This window comes from Akebia trifoliata, chromosome 12, assembly GCF_017979445.1.
Source record: "Akebia trifoliata isolate Shusen 1 chromosome 12, ASM1797944v1, whole genome shotgun sequence".
NCBI lineage: Eukaryota > Viridiplantae > Streptophyta > Magnoliopsida > Ranunculales > Lardizabalaceae > Akebia > Akebia trifoliata.
Genome location: NC_141386.1, coordinates 25,663,364 through 25,687,147, shown reverse-complemented (window position 1 = coordinate 25,687,147; position 23,784 = coordinate 25,663,364). Strand labels below are relative to the sequence as shown.

General features: G+C 33.5%; 1 pseudogene; it reads right to left on the bottom strand.

Annotated features, from left to right (window-relative positions):
- Positions 1-19,539: 19,539 nt before the first annotated feature.
- On the bottom strand, positions 19,540-20,099 carry LOC147389164 (17.3 kDa class II heat shock protein pseudogene; annotated as a pseudogene).
- Positions 20,100-23,784: the final 3,685 nt, after the last annotated feature.

Genomic DNA, 23,784 nt, shown 5'->3' with positions numbered 1-23,784 from the left:
TGATGGTGTTATAAGTTTTGGAATAAGCTGATTTTTTGTGAGGATGATCTCTACGGTGAAGAGATCATCCTCACAAAAAATCAGCTCATTTTGAAACTTCTAACCCTAGTTTACAAGTTGAAGAATCATGGACCATCCAATTTTTGTAAATCACTTTTGATGGGGTTAGAAGTTTTGGTATAGGCTGATTTTTGGTGATGATGATCTCCTCATCATAGAGATCATCCTCACAAAAAATCAGCTCATTCCAAAGCTTCTAACCCATATTTTGAAAAATGATTGACACCAAACTTGGCAAACTTTAGGGCTGCTGAACCGTCCCCATATATATATATAGGGTCCCGTTCGCCACCCTTAGTTTTACCACACACTTTAACAAACGCGTTTTGTCTTACATGGGTTAGAAGTTTCGGAATGAGCTGATTTTTGGTGAGGATGATCTCTATGGTGAGGAGATCATCCTCACCAAAAATCAGCTCATTCCAAAACTTCTAACCCCATCAAAATTGATTTACAAAAAATGGACGGTCCACGATTTTTCAACGTGTAAACATGGGGCTAAACATTTCGGAATGGGCTGATTTTTGGGGAGGATGATCTTCTAATCATAGAGATCATCCTCACCAAAAATCAGCTCATTCCAAAACTTCTAACCCATGTAGGACAAAAAACGTTTGTTAAAGTGTGTGGTAAAACTTAGGGTGCTGAACATTTCCCATATATATATATATATATATATATGGGGGCGTTCAAGGGCCAACTTTTTAGCAAACTTTTTGGCAAAACATTTTTCAAAACATAGGTTAGAGGTTTTAGAATAGGCTGATTTTTGGTGAGGATGATCTCTACGGTGAGGAGATCATCATCACCAAAAATCAGCCAATTCCAAAACTTCTAACCCCATCAAAAACAGTTTATAAAAAATGGACGGTCCACGATTTTTCAACTTGTAAACATGGGTTAGAAGTTTTGGAATGGGCTGATTTTTGGTGAGGATGATCTCCTCACCGTAGAGATCATCCTCACCAAAAATCAGCCCATTCCAAAACCTCTAACCTATGTTTTGAAAAATGTTTTGCCAAAAAGTTTGCTAAAAAGTTGGCCCTTGAACGCCACCCTATATATATATGGGTCCCGTTCAGCACCCTAAGCTTTACCACACATTTTAACAAACGTGTTTTGTCTTACATGGGTTAGAAGTTTTGAAATGGGCTGATTTTTGGTGAGGATGATCTCTATGGTGAGGAGATCATCCTCACCAAAAATCAGCTCATTCCAAAACTTCTAACCCCATCAAAAATGGTTTACAAAAAATGGACGGTTCACGATTTTTCAACGTGTAAACATGGGGCTAAACATTTCGGAATGGGCTGATTTTTGGGGAGTATGATCTTCTAATCATAGAGATCATCCTCACCAAAAATCAGCCCATTCCAAAACTTCTAACCCATGTAGGACAAAAAACGTTTGTTAAAGTGTGTGGTAAAACTTAGGGTGCTGAACATTTCCCTATATATATATATATATATATATATATATATATATATATATATATATATATATATATATATATATATATATATAGGGTAGTGTTTTAAGGGCAAACTTTTTGGCAAAACATTTTTCAAAACATGGGTTAGAGGTTTTGGAATGGGCTAATTTTTGGTGAGGATGATCTCTACGGTGAGGAGATCATCCTCACCAAAAATCAGCCCATTCCAAAACTTCTAACCCATGTTTACCAGCTGAAAAATCGTGGACCGTCCATTTTTTGGAAACTGTTTTTGATGGGGTTAGAAGTCTTGGAATGGGCTGATTTTTGGTGAGGATAATCTCCTAACCATAGAGATCATCCTCACCAAAAATCAGCCCATTCCAAAACTTCTAACTCATGTTTTGAAAAATGTTTTGCCAAAAAGTTTGCTAAAAAGTTGGCCATTGAACGCCCCCCATATATATATATATATATATATATATTAAAATTTGCCCATGGCATGAGTATCTTTTTTGGATTTAAAGGATGAAAGAGAAAAAATAATAAATTTAGAGGTGTAATATTGAAAAATGGAAAAAAGAGAAAAAATAGTGAAAAAAGTCGTAGGGAGGTAAAATAGAAAATATATTAAAGTTGAACGTATTCTTGGAAAAGGGTAAAAAAGAGTTAAAAAAGAAAAGAGGGACAATCCACCACGTACACATATAACATACCTTTTCGTTTCCTTCTGTAAGATCTATGAATGGAATCTAGAGCGCCAACACACCACTCTAGGACATGAAAACTTTGGAACTAAGGGAGATATTTGGATTATTTGAATAAAGTGAATGAAGAATTCAATGAGACACTAGAGAGACTACAGTATATTTCTGTGGATAATTACACCAGTGAGAGGAGGTCAGAAGAGAAGCAAAAGGTTCACGAAATAAAAGGTGGAAGATATTGGATAAAGGAGAAAAAAATGAATAAAAGGGACGTAGATTTAGAGCGTAGGTTGTTTAAATCAATAAAGCTGCTATTGCCACACCAACTTTTGCTAATGGCACCCCAACTGTGGCAATTCTTTGGGGTTTTACATTGGAATTGGTGTGGCATTAACAAAAGTGGTGTGGAAAAATCAACTCTCTTAAATCAACTTCCCTCCGGAATAAATTAATATAAAAAAGATTTTAGTATACTCAGTCAGGTCGTTCACATTTAAGATATCAATACTTATCTCTTGTGTAATTTCACATTATTATGCTAATGTTAAAAATTGAGCTATATGTTAAAATTAAGGGCATTTGAGTCATTCTCTATCCATGTAAAAAAATGAGGCAGTTGTCAATCAAGAATAATAATCGAACTAGAGGAGAAAAACCTCTTTATTGAGTTTACGAGATGATCTCTTGACACAAAGAGAGGGTTGGGATTTAATCTTACCAAGAATCTCTAGGAACATTTTCAACTTTATTCATTTTCTCTTCAATTCCCATTTTCTAAAAATATCCTTTAAGTCTATATATTGTCTTTTCTCTTTTCTTCATTTTTCAATAATACTCCTCTCATTTTATTGTATTTACTCTTCTTCCCTATTTTCAACAATATCCTTCAAATTTTATTGTCTTCTATCTTCTATCACTTAACCTCAAAGAAGATGCCTGTGCCAGTAGGCATGGGCAAATTCTAGATAATATCTATGAGAAGACTAAGATCAATGAGATCTAACCCACGACCCAAAACTTGGACATGAGAAAAAATAATTAATTATTTGATCTCATTTTACTTTTCTTTATTGAAAGTTTGTCCCTAAAAATCAACCCAATTGCTTGATAAGCCCATAAATTAATTATCTTCACCCCAGTCTTGAGACCTGTAATATGGGCCATCATTATGATGAGAGTAGCCTTTTTTTGATCAACACTATCGATATTTGTTGATCCAAAACCATAATTTGAATTTGTTAGGCCTAATTAGTGTCGCATGTGTAGCAATCAAGAAGGGAAAAACTTTGAAGCAGCTAGCCCGCTTCAAACTTTTATTAGAACTCTATTATTTGGATTACATGTGGCACCTCCAAGTCTGAGCCGAGGTCTTACTAATCTAATTGGTTTTCATCAAGTCGATCGTAGTTTATCATCCTATATTTGTCAACCTAAGGTCCTACCATACTTTGTTTGGGTGCTCTCGATTTGTACCGAACTTATATTCTATTTATGCAGTTTTAGTTTTAATTCCTTCCTATGTGAGGGGAGTTGGATCCTTTTAAGTATGTACTCAGATGAAATTGTGCTTCTCACTCTTTATGGGAGGGATACAAACCACTAACTTCATTCATTTTGTCACCAACTTAGCTCAGGGTGTAAAGCTTGGTAACTTCTTGTTTACTATTTTAAATAATCCTTTTGTGATATGTGTCATGATGATGTTGCATGACTCAATGATCTCCACAATTTCTCTCCTTTTGTTAGCTTAGTATATCGAGGTGATAAAAATAATCATTTCTCCTTTGTAGCTTTTAGGACAGTATAAGGTAAGAAGGAAGAATGATTGAGGCCTCAGTATGATGCATGCTAATGATTCTCTAAAAATCTTGTTAGTACTCAGATAAAAAAAATAAAAATGGAGATCGAGATGAATAATAAACTTGCAGAGTGTTCATTTTCTTATAGGATTCCAATCCACCAGCCCCTTTCTCAGTTTGGTAGTTTGATTTTTATTAATAAAATCGAGGGACGGGTATCACCAGATGACTGATCCAAGTATTATATGAGTTGTTCAGTTTGAGGTGCACTTGAATACTTTGAGAGATGGATATATCACTTGTCAGTGAGATTTCGATGTGTAAGTGTTACAGGTCATTAATGTGAAACAAAGATCTTTAATACATGGTAGTATCCCATTAATATTATGGGATTTTTTTTTACCTACTCACGTGAGAGGGTGCATTCTGACTTAGATACATGCTTGGGATCGTCTTGCGTGCTACAGGTCTAGTCGGATACGAATTACGGGTCTGATTAAGAATATATCAAAATAAATATGATCTTGATTTTAGATTAGGAATGGATTAAGGAACGAATACCAGTTTGGGCATAAGTCAGATTTTGTTTAGGTGTGGGTTGCTTTGATGTATGTTTTAAATGAGTCTTGGAGCTCAGATTCCATACTTTTGTGAATATGGTTTGCTTCTTAGGGACGAATGCGTCAAGGTCTATCATACTCTCTTGTTCTGATAAGTTTGTTGTCTTTTGGTACAAATGAGGGGACTCGGAGCATGGAATAGCTCTTATCTCCTCTAGATCTGTATTGGTTGGTTATGGATTCTAAGTCTCAGTTGATGTCCGATCGATCTAGTTGGTTTTCATCAAGTCAGTCATAGTTTTTCGTCCTACATTTGTAATTAAGGTCCTACATATTATTTGTGGAGCCTGATAGTACTAGTCAACAAGGAGATACTATAAATCAAGCCACACCTTCAGGTTGGTCAATGTGATCTATGGACGTACCCCAATCTTGAGGGAACCACGTTAAATCTTTGTGTTTTTTTGTATAATTGCATTTTGTTTTGTATTTGTTTTTCGATTTTTTGATTGCACATGTTTTCTTAACGCTACCATACTTTGTTTTTGGGTGATCTAGATTTTTACCAAACATATATTCTATTTATGCGATTTTAGTTTTAATTCATTCCCGAGTGAGGGGATCTAGTACTTTTGAAATATGTATTTGGTTGAAATTGTGTTTCCCATTCTTTATGGCAGGGCAACGAGCCACAAACTTCATTCCTTTAGTCATGTACTTGGCATAGGGCATAGAGCTCGATAACTTCTTGTTTATCGTTTTAAAAAATATTGACCCATTACTCTTAGTGGAACTCCCTGGTCCTTTGTGATACGTGTCTTGATCGCGTTACGTATTTAAAATGATCGTCATAATTACAATTAATACCTCCACATTGTTTATTATATTGGGGAGGGTTATGGCACATTATTTGGATATTGGTTCACATTTGCTCCTTATGGGTAAAGAATAAAGTGCAATCAATCAAGTTTTGTTCTTTTTCGTGTGAGTCAAAAGTGTAATTAATTCCTTCCAAATATGAGGGAGTGACGGATAATTTTTTCTTTAATGGCTAAATAGTTTGTACAGTTCTCTCTTCCAGTACATGTCACCTTAGTCCACGACACCACCCTAGGGCATGAAATCTATGGGAGATATTTGGACTACTTGAATAAAGTGGATGGAAAAATTCAATGAGCCACTAAGAGACGGAAGTGTATATGTATACATCATTACACTTGTGAGAAGAGGATAGAAGAGAAGAAAAAGGTAAAAGATAGGATAAAGGTGAAAAGAACATAGATTTATCAATCCTATGCTGTCTAAATCAACTTCCCTCACCAATATTATATTAAAAACAATTATCGATAGTATACTCAGCTCCTTCACTTTTAAGACATTGTTAAAATATATATTGAAGTTTGGGTGATTTAGACATGACCCCCTATTTTTGGTGAATATTAGAGATACCCCCACTATGTTTTGAAACTGATGATATAACTCCCTTGATCTCACTCTTCTAAACGCACTATTAAAAAGACTTAAATGCCCTCATTTACAATTTATTGCCAAAAGCACATGATTGTTCTTCCTGAAACCAATCCTGTTGGGTGCTTTTCAATCTCTATGATATATAGTTGTAATCTATTCAATCTTATCTTCAATATGTTTTTCAACATAAGATTAACCCTTTGTCAAAAATCCTAGAGCTTTAAGAAAAAATTTCATTACTTTCTTTTTTTGAAAAATCATTTTTTTTCTTCTCAAAATTAGAAATCTTCAAGCTCTTCTGCTTTTCTCTTAAAATAACTTTAATCCCCTTGTCGTCTATACATCATTTTCTACCTTGCCTTAATCCATCATTGAAATTTCATTGTTTTCTTCTTTCCAAAAATCCTATTTTCCCAAAATCAGAAATATTTAAGGTCTTCAACCTTTTTCTAAAAGTATTTTTCACCCATTTAACCCCATCATTTTCTACCTTGCCTTACTTAACCCATGGTTGAAAATCCTAGATTTTTTCACCCTAAATTCCTTCATTTATACTTCAAGAGAAAACAAAATCATCTTGCCTATGAGCTTGAAGGTTGTACTAAATAGAATCTAAATTTTGATGATAGGAGTAATATTCTAGCAAAAGAGGTTGATAGTGATTGATTTGGAAAAAAAAAATCAAGTGTTTGGGATTAGAGATGGAGACGATGGGCATTTCATTGTTTTTCTATTAGTCTATTAAGAAGATTGTGATCAAGGGAAACATGTCATAAGTTTTAAAATATAGGGTGGTATCTCTAATATTCAACAAAAAGTGGGGTGTCATGTCTAAATCATCTTTGAAGTTTTTGGGTTACGTATAGAAGATAATGGCATTTGAGTCATTTTTTTAAATATAATAAAATAAGATAGTTGACCCTAAGGGTGCAACTTGGTCTGATTCAAACTTGAGAACTGAACCAAATCAATAGATTTGAGGTAGTTTGGTTCGGTTTGGGGTTAGGACAAAGATTAATATCTTTTATGGATAAACTATTGACTTTCTATAGATAGATTAGTGATTTATTTTATGAAATTTTATGTTTATTTTTTCAATAAAAAAATGTTACTTACAATTTATAGAATTTTGACAACCCATAGAACTGAACCGAACCAAAACGAACCAAACCAACTTTAATTCGATGTGGGTTGGATTGGTTCCAATAATATATATATATATATATATAGGGGGGCGTTCAAGGGCCAACTTTTTAGCAAACTTTTTGGCAAAACATTTTTCAAAAGATGGGTTAGAGGTTTTGGAATGGGCTGATTTTTGGTGAGGATGATCTCTACGGTGAGGAGATCATCATCACCAAAAATCAGCCCATTCCAAAACTTCTAACCCATGTTTACAAGCTGAAAAATCGTGGACCGTCCATTTTTTGTAAACTGTTTTTGATGGGGTTAGAAGTTTTGGAATGGGCTGTTTTTTGGTGATGATGATCTCCTCACCGTAGAGATCATCCTCACCAAAAATCAGCCCATTCAAAAACCTCTAACCCATGTTTTGAAAAATGTTTTGCCAAAAAGTTTGCTAAAAAGTTGGCCCTTGAACGCCCCCCATATATATATATATATGGGGGGCGTTCACTGGCTAACGGATTGGCGAACTGTTTGGCAAACATTTTCGGACCGTTAGATATAACGTGATCTGACGGCCGCGATTTAATCTCAGCGAAATATAAACTAATACATATATTTGCAGCATCGTCCTCAAAATATGTTCATTTTATTATCAAGCCCTCTTCTCTTTAAAACAGGCGGAACAAAACTCTCTGTTCTGTTCGAACAGAACTCCAAAATCTCTCTTCGAACTCTCTCTCTCGCTCTCTCTCTTCTCACTCGCTCTCGCTCTCACTCGCTCATTCTCTCTCTCTCTCTCACTGCCTATCTCACTCACTCTCACTGTTTTGGATTTGGGTCATGGTTTCATTCTAATACAGTAATATTTTGTTTATTGTTGTTCTTCTAGGACACCCACAGAGAAGTATCAATACCTGCAAATAGTTTTTTAATTTTTAATTTTTTAATTTTTTAATTTTTTATTTTAAGATTATTAGGATGGAAGAAACGACTTCTTCCATTATTGCATTGTTGAATCTGGAATCACAGCTATAAAGAGAAGCTCTCAGTTCGGATTTCATCATATTAGAGATCTGATTTTTATTCTCATTTGCAAACGAAAGTAGTTCCCCATTCTCTTTCTCTTTCATGGTAATTAAGGAAGGAAACTAAATTTGGTATATATGTGTGTGATTTTTTGACAACAGATTCAGCTTTCATTTTGATGGTTTTCCTGATTAAAGATCTCAGTGTTCTTTACGTCCTATTAATGATAGTAGATCTACACATATTCATTGCAGATATACATAAAATAACATAGTTGATCAGATCTGTCCGAGGCAGCGAGAGTGAGTGAGAGAGGTAGCGAGAGAAAGAGAGAGAGAGAATGAGCGAGTGAAAGCGAGAGTGAGTGAGAGAGAGAGAGTGAGAGAGAGCGAGCTAGAGAGAAGAGAGAGTTCGAAGAGAGTAGAGAGTCCGAAGAGAGAAGAGAACAGAGAGTTCTGTTCTCTCTGGTTTAAAAGAGGAGAGGGAGGAAGCATGAAATAAGCAATTTTTAAGGGACGGCGCTGTAAATATGTATATTTGTATTATAACGTGTGAGATTAAATCACGTCCGTTCAATGTCGTTAGATCCAACGCTGCCAAATTGTTTGCCAATCCGTTTGCCAAAAAGTTAGCCAGCGAACGCCACCCTATATATATATATATATATATATATATATATATATATATATATATATATATATATAGAGTAGCGTTCAATGGCCAACAGTTTGGCAAACATTTTGGCAAACACATTTTTCAAAACATGGGTTAGAGGTCTTGGAATGGGCTGATTTTTGGTGAGGATGATCTCTATGGTGAGGAGATCATCATCACCAAAAATCAGCCCATTCCAAAACTTCTAATCTCATCAAAAATGGTTTACAAAAAATGGACGGTTCACGATTTTTCAACTCGTAAAATGGGGCTAGAAGTTTTGGAATGAGCTGATTTTTGGTGAGGATGATCTCCTCACCGTAGAGATCATCCTCATCAAAAATCAGCCCATTCCAAGACCTCTAACCCATGTTTTGAAAAAGTGTTTGCCAAAATGTTTGCCAAACTGTTGGCCACGGATAGGGACCCATATATATATATATAGGGAAATGTTCAGCACCCTAAGTTTTACCACACACTTTAACAAACGTTTTTTGTCCTACATGGATTAGAAGTTTTGGAATGGGCTGATTTTTGGTGAGGATGATCTCTATGATTAGAAGATCATCCTCCCCAAAAATCAGCCCATTCCGAAATGTTTAGCCCCATGTTTACACGTTGAAAAATCGTGGACCGTCCATTTTTTGTAAATCAATTTTGATGGGGTTAGAAGTTTTGGAATGAGCTGATTTTTGGTGAGGATGATCTCCTCACCATAGAGATCATCCTCACCTTTTTGTAAATCAATTTTGATGGGGTTAGAAGTTTTGGAATGAGCTGATTTTTGGTGAGGATGATCTCCTCACCATAGAAATCATCCTCACCAAAAATCAGCTCATTCCGAAACTTCTAACCCATGTAAGACAAAACGCGTTTGTTAAAGTGTGTGGTAAAACTTAGGGTGCTATGGGTCCCGTTCGGCACCCTAAGTTTTACCACACACTTTAACAAACGCGTTTTGTCTTACATGGGTTAGAAGTTTCGGAATGAGCTGATTTTTGGTGAGGATGATCTCTATGGTGAGGAGATCATCCTCACCAAAAATCAGCTCTTTCCAAAACTTCTAACCCCATCAAAATTGATTTACAAAAAATGGACGGTCCACGATTTTTCAACGTGTAAACATGGGGCTAAACATTTCGGAATGAGCTGATTTTTGGGGAGGATGATCTTCTAATCATAGAGATCATCCTCACTAAAAATCAGCCCATTCCAAAACTTCTAACCCATGTAGGACAAAAAACGTTTGTTAAAGTGTGTGGTAAAACTTAGGGTGCTGAACATTTCCCTATATGGGTCTCGTTCAGCACCCTAAGCTTTACCACACACTTTAACAAACGTGTTTTGTCTTATATGGGTTAGAAGTTTTGGAATGAGCTGATTTTTGGTGAGGATGATCTCTATGGTGAGGAGATCATCCTCACCAAAAATCAGCTCATTCCAAAACTTCTAACCCCATCAAAAATGGTTTACAAAAAATGGACGGTCCACAATTTTTCAACCTGTAAACATGGGGCTAAACATTTCCCTATATATATATATATATATATATATATATTATTATTAATATCTTTTATGGAGTTAGGACATAGATTAATATATTTTATGGATAAACAAATGACTTTCTATAGATAGATTAGTGATTTATTTTATAAAATTTTATGTTTATTTTTTCAATAAAAAATGTTACTTGCAATTTATAGAATTTTGGCTACCCATAGAACTGAACCCAAACCAAAACGAACCATACCGACTTTAATTTGGTGTGAGTTGGTTTGGTTCCAATGGAATTTGGTTCAGTTTTGATTCTTTTTTAGTGGAACCAACCTATATCGGTTTGATTCTAATTTGACCTCAAACCGAATCAAATTGCACCCCTAGTTGCCCCTTCTCTTTTGTCTCATAACATAAAGAGAGGTTGAGATTTAATTTCATTATAATTATTGAGGAAAATTTTCAAGTTTATTTATTTTCTATTTTTCTCCTTTGCAAATATATTTATCCAACTTTATTGTCTTTCCTCTTCTATCCACTCTTTCTAAAATTACTCTTCAACTTTATATATTATCTTTTCTTTTGTCTATTTTCTAATAATAGTACCACCTCTAATTTTATTATTTTTTCTCTTCAATCCCTTACTCTATCGAAGACGCCCGTGCACTAGGCACTAGCAAACTATGGGTAGTTTGTAAGAGAAGACTCAAATCAAGGAAACATGTCAAAAATGTTTGGGATGAATTGTATGAACGAATAGTCTCATTCTCTAATAATAGGGTTTTGTTGGACAATTCAACAGCATAATGAGATTCCATATCACAGAGTTAAAAATCACACAAAAATAGTCTATTTCGATCAGTCATCTGCCCATGATCCATAACTAGACCCACCACCCATAAATTGGGGATGAGGAAAAAATTAATTATTTAATCTTATATAATTGTTTCTTTATTGAAAGTTTTTCCCTGACAATCAACCCAGATGCTTGATAAGCCCACAAACTTATTCTCTTTAAAGTTTCTCCCTGATAATCCTCGAGATCCATAAAATGGACCATGATCTCTAACCCATCTAGAGCACTACATGAAAATTATAAAATTCGAAGTCAAGCAAAAGCAAAAAAAACCTACATTACAGAATAAGGGCATACTATAATATGCTAAAGCAGCATAGCATCAAAGCCAAGCATTAGAAATAGCAATAGGCAAAAGCTGTAGCAGAATAAAATAGAAGAAAAGAGCAAACATCCTTCAGGAAGTCCTAACAAGAATTCAAAAGGTAACGGTACGACACCACAAGATGAAAAACCAAGGTCCGTGAATTTTAGAAATCGAATTTCGATGTACTAGGCCATTGAAATTTTTTATGTTCCCAGGATTTGATGGCTTAGAGCCATCGAATTTCTTCCATCCTCAATTAATTTGACAGTTTAATTCAATCCGTCGAAAAAGAAAGATTCGACAATGCAAGTTTTGATGCCGTGGTCTGTCGGATATTATGAAATGTGACGGTCTTGGGCCGTTCAATATGAGTTTTTTTTCCATGTTATGAATTCTAGGGATTTTTATGAAAAATTATTACTGAAAGAAGAAACTTTATTATTGTCAAGACATTGATTAAGTTTGATTTTGGGTCAAAAATGGAAGGATTCACTTGCCAACAGTACTAACCTGTTACTTAAAATTTCATCTCTCCTTCATTTTGATTTGGTTTTTTTTTTTTTTTTTTTCCAGTTGAAATTGTGGTTTGGTTTTTGATGATCCATACACTTCATTTTATTTCTAAAATGTTCAAGACATCAGGATTTTAGAAATAATATTTGGGGGCCCAAAACTTAAAATTTTATGACATTTGTTTCCTAACACTTACAAATTCAAAACAGTCCTACTGTACGTAGATTTGAGGATCAATCACTATAAATTCTAGGATAAAAATACTTAAACTTGGGCTGATGAACAGTGACAATTATTAGGAGAATATTTTACAACCAAGTACACAAAAACCATGCACAACGTTTCTATTACACCATACTTCAAAAATTAAATATTTATCTATCAGATTTGTGACTTTTTTGATTGATTATTATAGAAGTTAGGCAACTCTTCCAATTGGTCATATACCATTTGCACAGCCAAGGATTATTTCGCAAAATTTTCCTCGATCTAAGGTCATTCTTCCATCGCTCTAATACTTTGTATTTAAATTGGAATTCATGCATTTACTGAACCAGAACTCTTTCCATTCACGCTCATTAATATCAAAATTCATTTAATGAAGTAAACAAATTATAAACAAATTAAATCAACTAACTTCGAATGAATGAAGGTACGTAATGACCAATGATAATATATAAAAAAAAGTTACTTAATCTTCAACTTGTTTTGATAACTTTTTTGTCTTTTGTTACAAATGAGGGGACTCGAAGCATGGAATAGCTCTGATCTCTTCTAGATCTATCTTGGTTGGTTAAGGATTCTAAGTCTCAACTGAGATCCAACCGTTCTAGTTGGTTTTCATCAAGTCGATCGTTGTTTTTTGTCCTATATTTGTCAATCTAATTAAGGTCCTACCTAATGTGGTTTGTGGAGCTTGATAGTATTGGTCAACAAGGAGGTATTGTAAATCAAGCCACGCATTCAAGTTGGTCAATGTGATCCATAGATGTACCTCAATTTTGAGGGAATCATGTAAAATCTTTGTGTGATTGCATTTTGTTTTGTGTTTGTTTTTTGACTATTTTTTTATTTCGATTGCACTTGTTTTCTTAACACTATCATACTTTCTTTTTGGGTGATTTAGATTTGTATCGAATTTATATTTTATTTATGCAATTTTAGTTTTAATTCATTCCTGAGTGAGGGGATCTAGTACTTAAAAAATATGTGTTGGGCTTTGTGGAGTCTAATTATATTTGATTTGGTTGACGATCCGACCCGAATAATATTACATGATTTTTTGAGGTTTAGTCTATGGAGGGGAGCGCTTATGGATAAGCCTCTTGAGGGTTCAGGGGGCAACGCTCTTGGAAATTTTTTTATTTTTTGGCCCGTTTTGTAATTTATTGTGAATCTTGTACGCAGTATATAGAAACTGCTTTTGATGATTAGATTTTTTTTAGTCTTGATTGTCGATTTTGAGATTGTAGTCGCACTTTTATTTTTTTCTTGATAATAGTGAAATCCTTACAACTTCATGAATGTAGATAAATTATTAAATCATGTAAATACTATCTTATACGTGTGATTATTTTCTTTTTTGATATGTATTTTTTCTTTATTTTTATTTCTCACAAGTTAAAAATTGAATCCCCTATAATATATACTAGGTTGAAATCATATTTCTCAATCTTTATGGGAGGACAACAAACCACTACTTTCTTTCCTTTAGTCACGTACTTAAAATCAAGCCTGTTGGTGCTCTTCAATCTCTATGATATAGATTTGTAATCTACTCAATCTTATCTTCAATATGTCCTTCAACATAAGATTAACCCTTTGTCAAAAACCCTAGAGTTTTTAAGAAAAAATTTCATTACTTTCTTTTTCCGAAAAATCTTTTTTTTTTCTCTTCCCAAAATCAGAAATTTTCAAGCTTTTCGACCTTTCTCTTAGAATAACTTTAATCCCCTTATCATCTATACATCATTTTCTACCTTGCCTTAATCCATCATTGAAATTTCATCGTTTTCTTCTTTCCAAAAATCCTATTTTCCCAAAATCAGAAATATTCAAGGTCTTCAACCTTTCTCTTAAAGTATTCTTCATCCATTTAGCCTTATCTCTTATCCATCATTTTCTACCTTTCCTTACTTAACCCGTGGTTGAAAACCCTAGATTTTTTCACCCCAAATTCCTTCATTTATGCTTCAAGAGAAAATAAAATCATCTTTGCCTATGAGTTTGAAGGTTGTAGTAGATAGAATCTAAATTTTGATGATGGGGGTTATATTCTAGCGAAAGAGGTTAAAAGTGACTGATTTGAAAAAAAAAAATCAAGTGTTTGGGACTAGAGATGGAGACGATGGGCATTTCATTATTTTTCTATTAGTCTATTAAGAAGATTGAGGTAAAGGGAAGCATGTCATAAGTTTCAAAACATAGAGTGGTGTCTCTAATATCAACAAAAAGTGGAGTGCTATGTCTAAATCACCCTTGAAGTTTTTGGGTTACGTATTGAAGATAATGGCATTTGAGTCATTTTTATTTATATAATAAAATAGGATGATTGGCCCTAGGGATGCAACTTGATCTAATTCAAACCGAGAGATTTAGGGTGGTTTGGTTTAGTTTAGAACAAGTTGTGATTTGGTTTCGGATAACAAAAATGGAGAATCGATCAATTTTGGTTCGGCTCTCGGATCAAGCTTGTATAGAACATAATCAAACCGAGAACTAGACTCTTATGCAATAAATATATATATATATATATATATATATTATGAATTATTTTAGTAGTTAGGATATAGATTAATATCTTTCATGGAAATACTATTGACTTTCTATAGATGGATTAATGATTTATTTTATGAAATTTTATGTTTTTTTTTCAATAGAAAATGCTACTTACAATTTATAGAAATTTGGCAACCCATAGAACTGAATTGAACCAAAACGAACCTAACCGACTTTAATTTGATGTGGGTTGGTATGGTTCTAATGGAATTTGGTTCAGTTCTGATTGTTATTTAGTGGATTCAACCTAGTTCGATTCGATTCTAATTTGGCCTCAAATCAAACCAAGTTGCACCCCTGGTTGTCCCCCTCCCCTCCTCTTTGTCCCTTAACATAAAGAGGGGTTGAGATTTAATTTCATCACAATTTTTAAGGAAAAATTTCAAGTTTATTTATTTTCTATTTTCTCATTTTCAAATATATTTATCCAACTTTATTGTCTTTCCTCTTCTACCCATTCTTTCTAAAATTACTCTTCGACTTTATATATTATCTTTTCTTTTGTCTATTTTCTAATAATAGTACCACCTCTAACTTTATTATTTTTTATCTTCAATCCCTTACTCCAATGAAGACGCCCGTGCTGTAGGCACTAGCAAACTATGGGTAGTTTGTAAGAGAAGACTGAAATAAAGGAAACATGTCAAAATATATGGGATGAATTGTATGCATGAATAGTCAATCTCTAATAATAGGGTTTTGTTGGACAATTCAACAGCATAATGAGATTCCATATCACATAGATAAAAATCACACAAAAATAGTCTATTTCTGTCCATAACTAGACCCCACAACCCATAAATAGGGGATGAGGAAAAAATTAATTAGTTAATCTTATATAATTGTTTCTATATTGAAAGTTTTTCCCTGACAATCAACCCAAATACTTAATAAGCCCACAAACTTATTCTGTTTAAAGTTTCTCCCTGACAATCCTCGAGATCCATAAAATGGGCCAAGATCTCTAACCCATCTAGATCACTACATAAAAGCTATTAAATACGACAGGCCAAGGCCCACGAATTTCAACGACTTAGGCCATTGAAATTTTTTATGCTCCCAGGATTTGATGGCTTAGAGCCATCAAACTTCTTCCATCCTCAATTAATTTGATGGATTAATTCGATCTGTCAAAAAAGAAAGATTCAGCAATGCAAGTTTTGATGCCTTGGTCTGTTGGATATTATGAAATGAGACTGTCTTGGGCCGTTCGATATGGGCTTTTTTCACTTTATGGATTCTTGGGTTTTCTATGAAAAATTATTATTGAAAGAAGAAACTTTATTATTGTCAAGACCTTGATTAAGTTTGATTTTGGGTCAAAAATGGAAGGATTCACGTACCAACAGTACGAACCTGTTACTTAAAATTTCATCTCTCCTTCTTTTTAATTTGGTTTTTTTTTTGATAGGTGAAATTGTGGTTTGGTTTTTGATGCACCATACACTTCATTCTATTTCTAAAATGCTCAAGACATCAGGATTTTAGAAATAATATTTGGGGGCCAAAACTTAAAATTTTTTGACATTTGTTTCCTAACTTACAAGTTCAATACAGTCCTACTGTATGTAGATTTGAGGATCGATCACTATAAATTCTGGAATAAAAATACCTAAACTTGTGCTGATAAACAGTGAAAATTATTTGGAGAATATTTTACAAACTATTACACAAAAACCAAGCACAACGTTTCTATTACAACATTCTTCAAAAAATAAATATTTATCTACTGAGTTTGTGACTGTTTTGATTGATTACTATAGAAGTTAGGCAACTCTTCCAATTGGTCACATACCATTTGCACAGCCAAGGATTATTTCGCAATTTTTTCCTCGATCTTAGGTCATCCCTCCATCGCTCTAATACTTTGTATTTAAAATGGAATTCATGCATCTACTGAACCAGAACTCTTTTCGTTCATGCTCATTAATATCAAAATTCATTTAATGAAGTAAACAAATTATAAGCTAATTAAATCGACTAACTTCGAATGAATGAAGGTACATAATGACCAATAATAATATTATAAAAAAAAAAAGGCTAGTTAATCTTCGACTTGACTGGTCGGATCACGTATGTTCTCGTCATTAATTGCTTAAAATTTTTTTTTATAACAAGAGATGAAAGCCCAAAAGGCTAGACTAGTAGAATCTGATTATTCTCCATATGGAACAAACATAATATTCAATTTTTTTTTTTTTCAAATAAATAAACCCAACACGACATCGGTAAACATATGCAATCAAATTTTCCACTAGCTCGATCTTACCATCATCGTTGATTTTCCACAACAGCTCGATCAAATTCTTGCGTCCAATTTTTAAATCTCCCTCAAATCATTTTTGGGAATTTCACCCAAGTACACACTTTCCATTTTCTCATTATCGTTCAAACATGCTTATCATTATTTCTTATTCAAAGTAATCATACAATTCCACTCTCAAATTTGATATCTTTTTATTTAACATATATTGTATTAATTTTTTTCCCCTTAATTTTTGATTTTTTTTTTTTTCACCTTGGATTTTATGGTAATAATAATGTGTGCCAGACTGTAATGTTATGGATTCTCAATCGGGCCCATAAATCTTAACAAAATAGGAATGCCCAATCACTGAGCAAAATTTTTATATAAAACAAAATCTTCAAATTTTAATACTAACTAGAAAATGACATTTCGAGTAACATTCATAATTGGGTTGATTCCAACGTTTTTGTTTTTATTTGATTTACCTATATTACCAATTATCAAAATCAAATAATAAAATTTTATTTAGTTGATTTTTTATGGTATTTTTGGGCCATGGACTCACTCAAGTTCATGATTTTGGGTCAGCTTATTACATTGGAATGGGTGCTTCTGTCTGTTTTCTTTATAATTTTATTTATAGCTTTATTTATTGCTTTCATTCTCCATCTAATCCGCTACATTAAGATCGTTCTGGTATAAAATTTTACAAGTTCTAGTATAATGTAAGACCTAGCACGCTTCTTCAGTACCAACAAATTGTTGCGGAAGGGATCCTACATGAGTATTACAGTAGAGATGCTGCTGAAATTAATATTATCGTAAATATGAAAATATACTTTAAAGTAACGTAAACATCCCATATCCTACATATCAGAACTATCTTTAGAAACCAAACTAGTTCATTTACACAAGAAATGAGTAAACATAGAGTAAAAATATGTTTTTTACTCAAGAAATGAGTAAACATAGGTTAAATTAAGCAAACATCCCATATCCTTGGTTGGTTGCTCCACAGGTTATACACCAGTTTGGATCTACCATCACGGATCTGCTTATTTCGTTATTCTATTACGAATAGCCATCTTAGAGATGCATTCGTGAATTTGTTGTACTTGTAACTGAACATAGAGTAGTCTAATTAAATATTAATTAAGGATGTAATTAGAAGTAGATGTCATTTAGCTAAAATTAGAATCTAAAGAGAATGTGGAGTTTTGATTACTCTATTTATATAAATGTCCATTTATATTTTCTTTTCCTTCTTAATCTTGATGAAATAAAATGATATTGATCCAATTTTTTAAGATTTTCTTTTTCGAAGCTTGATTTGCTTGAAGAATTCATTGTTGCTCTCCACCATCAAATGAGGAATTACAACTTGCTTCTTTACTTTATTCGAAAGAAATTGTCTATCTTTAGACTTGATACCAATGGATAACAAGTGTTTGTAAGGTCGATTTAGCTTCTAAGCATTTGATACATGTAGAAGCAATTTTTCGTTCTACCTTTAGACTCAAGACGTCTGATCTCTTCCTGACTTAGTTGGCTTGAAGGGTGCCTACACCACAACTTCTTTGACACTCAAGTCAGAGGAGAAAGTAATAGAGTAAGGAGGTGCATGGTCTGAAAAAAAGTGTACCTTGTGCTTGGTTGTGGTTTATTTATAGAAGAGGTTTGGGAAATCCCTTCACGGTTTTACCTCCTTGCTTTACTTATACATTGATGAAATACACCAGAACTTCTATCCAAACTGGCACTGTGTCCTGCAAGTAAGAACTGTATATCAACTTTAGAGGAGATCACTGATCTCACTCACTATGCCCCACCATGGTAACTAAGCTCCCTCCCTTTCCCTTCATTGATTGAACGGTTGAGATCATCTGATCAAATACAAGATTGATTTTACATCATATTTTGTTTTTGTTTTTGTTTTGTAGGAACTATAATCCTGAAGATGGTCGAGGGAAAAAAAAACCTATGAGTAGAGATGAAGCAATGACCGAACTTATTCAAGTGGTAATGAAATTTTACTGAGACTTCTTTAAGTTTGACATGAAAAACAAGTATTACTTGGTTCTATATGAAAGCTTTTATTGGTACACTAACTATTACTTCCTCCACACCCTCCTAATAATTTGAGTGTTATAAGAAAGAGTTGATGTGGCACTAAAACTTCTCTTCTATAAACTTGTTGGTTTTTCAAAACATGTACTCAGCTAAATCGAATTTTGCAGATAAGATCAACAAAACTAGACAAGTTTACCCCACGAATAATGGAGCAGAAAGATGATTATGTACGAGTGGAATATGAGAGCCCCATCTTGGGAGTAAGTGTAACCCTAACCTCATTTAAACAAATACTCAAACCGAAAACACATTTGTTTGTTTTTCAAGAACTACAACTACTGTAGACTGTAGTGTCAGTTAGAAATTGGTTTCTAACTTTCTTTCTATTCATGATAGTTTGTGGATGATGTTGAGTTTTGGTTCCCACCTGGAAAGAAACCCAGTGTCGAGTATCGATCTGCACCACGTACTACTAGGACTCTTTAAAATAAAATTAAAAAAAAAAAAACACCCCCAAATTTAAGCGATCTTCACCTCAATAGTCTTGGGTTTCTTGGGCTCTGGTGGGGGTAATTTCTCAACAGTTACAGTGAGCACCCCATCCTGACATACAGCCGATATCTTATCTGTATTTGCATTCTCAGGAAGAGCAAATTTCCTCATGAACTTACCCACCCTCCTCTCCATCCTCACATACTTTGCCCCTTCTTTCTCTTCTTTCTCCCTCTTTCGCTTTCCGCTGATCACGAGCACATTGTCCTTTTCCACTTGAACCTTGATTTCCCCCGACTTAAGACCTGGCATGTCTATTATGAACACGTATGAATCCGGGTACTCTTTCACATCCGCTGGTGTTGTAGCCATTGCCTTTGCGTCTCGAACATATGTTTGTGTTGAAGCGCTCAGTGATTTCTCTGCTTCGTCTGAGACATCCAGCATCTGCTGCAATTTCGAGAACAGAGGATGAGAGTTTAAGCCCACAAATCTCATATCCATTCTTGGATTGAGAGGAAACTTTGAAAACGAGGGGTATTTGGGTCTTTTCATATTGTTAGTTGAGGTCTAGGACATCAATGTCAAAACATAGGAGTATCTCCAATATTTAGCAACATGTGAAGGGGGGTAGGTGTAAAATATATATATATTTTTTAAAAATACCCTATAGCGACGGTCGCCGACCGTCGTATATCCTTATTTTACTGTCATTTTTTCCGACTGTCTTTGACAGTCGTTTTTTTCCGACTGTCTTGAACAGTCGTTTTTAAAAAATCACTCCTTTTAAAACGACTCCATTTGTGACTGTAGGGGCAGTCGTTTTTAAAAAAAACGACTGTCTTGGACAATCGTTTTTGGCGAATTATGACGTAGTGTTTTGGAGCGAAGAGGCCTGAGCTAGGCTTAAAGAAAAGGGTGCCTAACAACTTCCCATTATTTTAAATAAATCTCCTTACCTATAGCCTCTGGGTTTAGACTAGTATTTTGAGTTGTTTTAGAGCCAAAAATGATTATTTTTAACAAAATAATGTCTTATATTTCGAGTACTGTAGAAAGTGTTCTTCAATAGAAATTCTGCTCTTATCTATGAACCTGCTGCCTGCCCCCATTGTTGAATCGATGAGTTCTGCTGTAAATATGATAATTGAATGAATTGTGCCTCATCCCATTGTTCAATCATCAGATTAAGAAGCCTACTAATATTTCGAATGTTTGTGCAAGAAGAAAGAAAAAGTGAGAAATATTTGCACGACGATTTGTTATGGGTTGCACAAGCCCAAAATCCATTGGTTCAAGTGTTGAGCGTTTATGTTTGTCCAATCTCGGGTGTGTCATACCCTAGTTAAGTCCCGTGACCCTCTTATATTCATAGTTCTCATCCCCCTCTTTAACAAATCGGTCTTTATGGAGTCATTGGTCGGTTAACATGGGATAAAAGTGCTAGATTTGTATAGATCGCGAGTTCGAATCTTTTTACACTTGTGCGTGAAGGGGAGTGTTGAGTGCATATTTTTCTATACTCTCGGGTGTGTGTTAAATATGTAAAAGTGTGTATATTTCTATTGTTTAATAGAGCACTTAACTATATTTTCTAACCTAAAATGTACAATTTCTTCATAAAATTATATATAATAGTTAATTTATCATAAGTTACATTTTACTGATTAAATTGCATGTATTTTCACAGATTTTGATGTGTAATTATATGTTCATTTTTTATGAATTAAAAAAAAAAAAAGAATTGAAAAATTAAATAGTGGAAAAACTTCAAAGTCAAAGCATGGTCCAAAAAATTCGATGGTCATGAATTGATAAAATCAAGTTCTAAATGTGTTACATCATACCGTTTTGCCCATAACATTTGACTCATCAAAATAAAGTGAAATTTTAGGGTTAACAATTGATTAAGTGAAGAAGAAATTTGTATTCCACGAAGCAAAGTTCATTCGGATTTCGAATTGGTAAAAAACACATAACAAGTCAGAGACTCGAAATCTGTCACGTTTCACCATTTTAGACCTAACTTTTGATTCGGTTAATTAAACGGAATAAGGTTAGTGACATTAGACATCTAATTGAGAGGGGAACATATTTTTATTTCTTATAGAAAATCAGATGAAAAAATGACGAAAATGTGTTACCAAAACAACCCTAGTTTTTGTCTATAAAAAGACATTAATATATATATTTTTAGGTTTTAGTTTATTTTTCTATAATTTGAAGACACATTATTTAAGTTAATTCAAGAGATTAATAAAAGTTAAGTATGATTTTGATTTTATGTTATTTATTAATGTCTAAAATGAATATTGACAAATCTCCCACTCTAGGGAGATTAATGAAACTAAGATTATTATTTAATTTTTAGTTTATTCTTCTAATTTTTGATATTTTCACTGTTAAAATAGATTTTTCTTCAAACTTTATTTCTTCGGTATTCTCAATTTATTTTTCATTATCCTTCATCTCGGCATGATTCATTACTATTGGGTACTATCTATTATATCGAATTGTAACACCTCGAATTTTTAATTTGTATCTCGAGGAAAAATAAATAGTGGAATTTAAAAAAAATCTTGAAAGTGGGATTTAGGGGTAAAACTTTAGGATGTTTCTGATCATTTTTAATAGAATCTGACTTCACCATTAGATTCAAAATGATCGAAAAATATAGTTTAGCCTGTAAGCACGTTCAAATGCGAGTCCGAATATAAAAGTTGCAAAATCCTCGATTACCGGGTCGGACCAGGCTAAAACAGTTACTTTTTGTTAGAGCAATAATTTTTAAAATTCGATCATACCATTGGATTCATAACAAAAAATTATTAAGCATGGACTATTTATTTGTCATTTTTGGAGACTAGGAAGTCAAATTATCGTCAAAAACGAAAACGACAACAAGTTTAGGGGTTACCTCAGTTTTGGAGTCTGGACAATCAAATTATCGTCGATCAAAATAATTGACAAAATACCGAATTCGTCCCACATTTTATATAAATGATATTTTTAATTTTTTTTTTCTCTCATCTTCCCCAACTCGTCCAAAACAGCTGCAACATATACATTGAAAAATTCATTTTTTTCTTCAAACTTCCACCGCAGATCTTGTGCAAACGGCTCACCGTCGACGACCGACGTAGATGTAGACACCCCATTTTTGCATCCGCCTGATTAATCAACTCGTCAACCCGATCGCAAGGATTCCCAATGATGGATGTGTATTCCATTGCTTTACTTTGTTACCAGATTTGTTTCAGAAATCCAGATGAGGTATCTCGAATTGACAAAACCTTAGAAACCACGCTACGCTAGGAAGATACGACCCCAGAAACATAGAAATCATCATCTTGCAGACCAAAAAGAAGCTTCACGATAAAAATCACTAAAAATTATCAAATTACCAAAATACCCCTAACCTCAAAACAACCCTAGAGCCTACGTTACACTTAGGAAAACCCATTCGAACACATAAAATGACAAATCGGAACCAAATAAATCATTTCACCAATTTTAACAGAATTTGACAATATTACAAAAATGCCCCTCATAAAGTTCACAACCATTTCACACAAAAAATTTCATAAATAACAAAAACTAATATTTCCATTGAATTCCTTACGAAAAATCGATTCTAAAACATCCTAGAACATTAAAAACCGACTTAAAACGTGAAAAGTCCTCTCTAGGGGCAAAACGGTAATTTCACAATTTTCATGATAAAAAATTCTGAAATTAATAAATAAAATATTAAATAATTAAATTTAAACATTAATGAAATTAATTAAAAAATTTGAACCTAAAAAATCGATTAATCGGACTCTCAGGCAAAATTGTTGAGGGTTCGTGGGATATTTCTTTAAGGACCCCTCCATTTAGAGGTCCAAAGAATTAAAGAAATAATGGAAGGGGGTTCTCTAAAAATTAAAAGTAAATCAAGCAAGACTAAAGTCAAGGTATTAAAGTCAATCAAGTGAGACTAAAGTCAAAATTAAAGTCAATTAAGCAAGACTGAAGTCAAAATATTAAAAGTCAATCAATTAAAACTAAAGTCAAAACATTAAAAGTCAATCAAATAAGACCAAAAGTCATAATAGAATTCTAATTAAATAATAACTCTATCTAATAGAGTTCTAACTTAAAAATAATTCTACCTAAAACAATTTGAATTAAAACACAATTCTACCTAA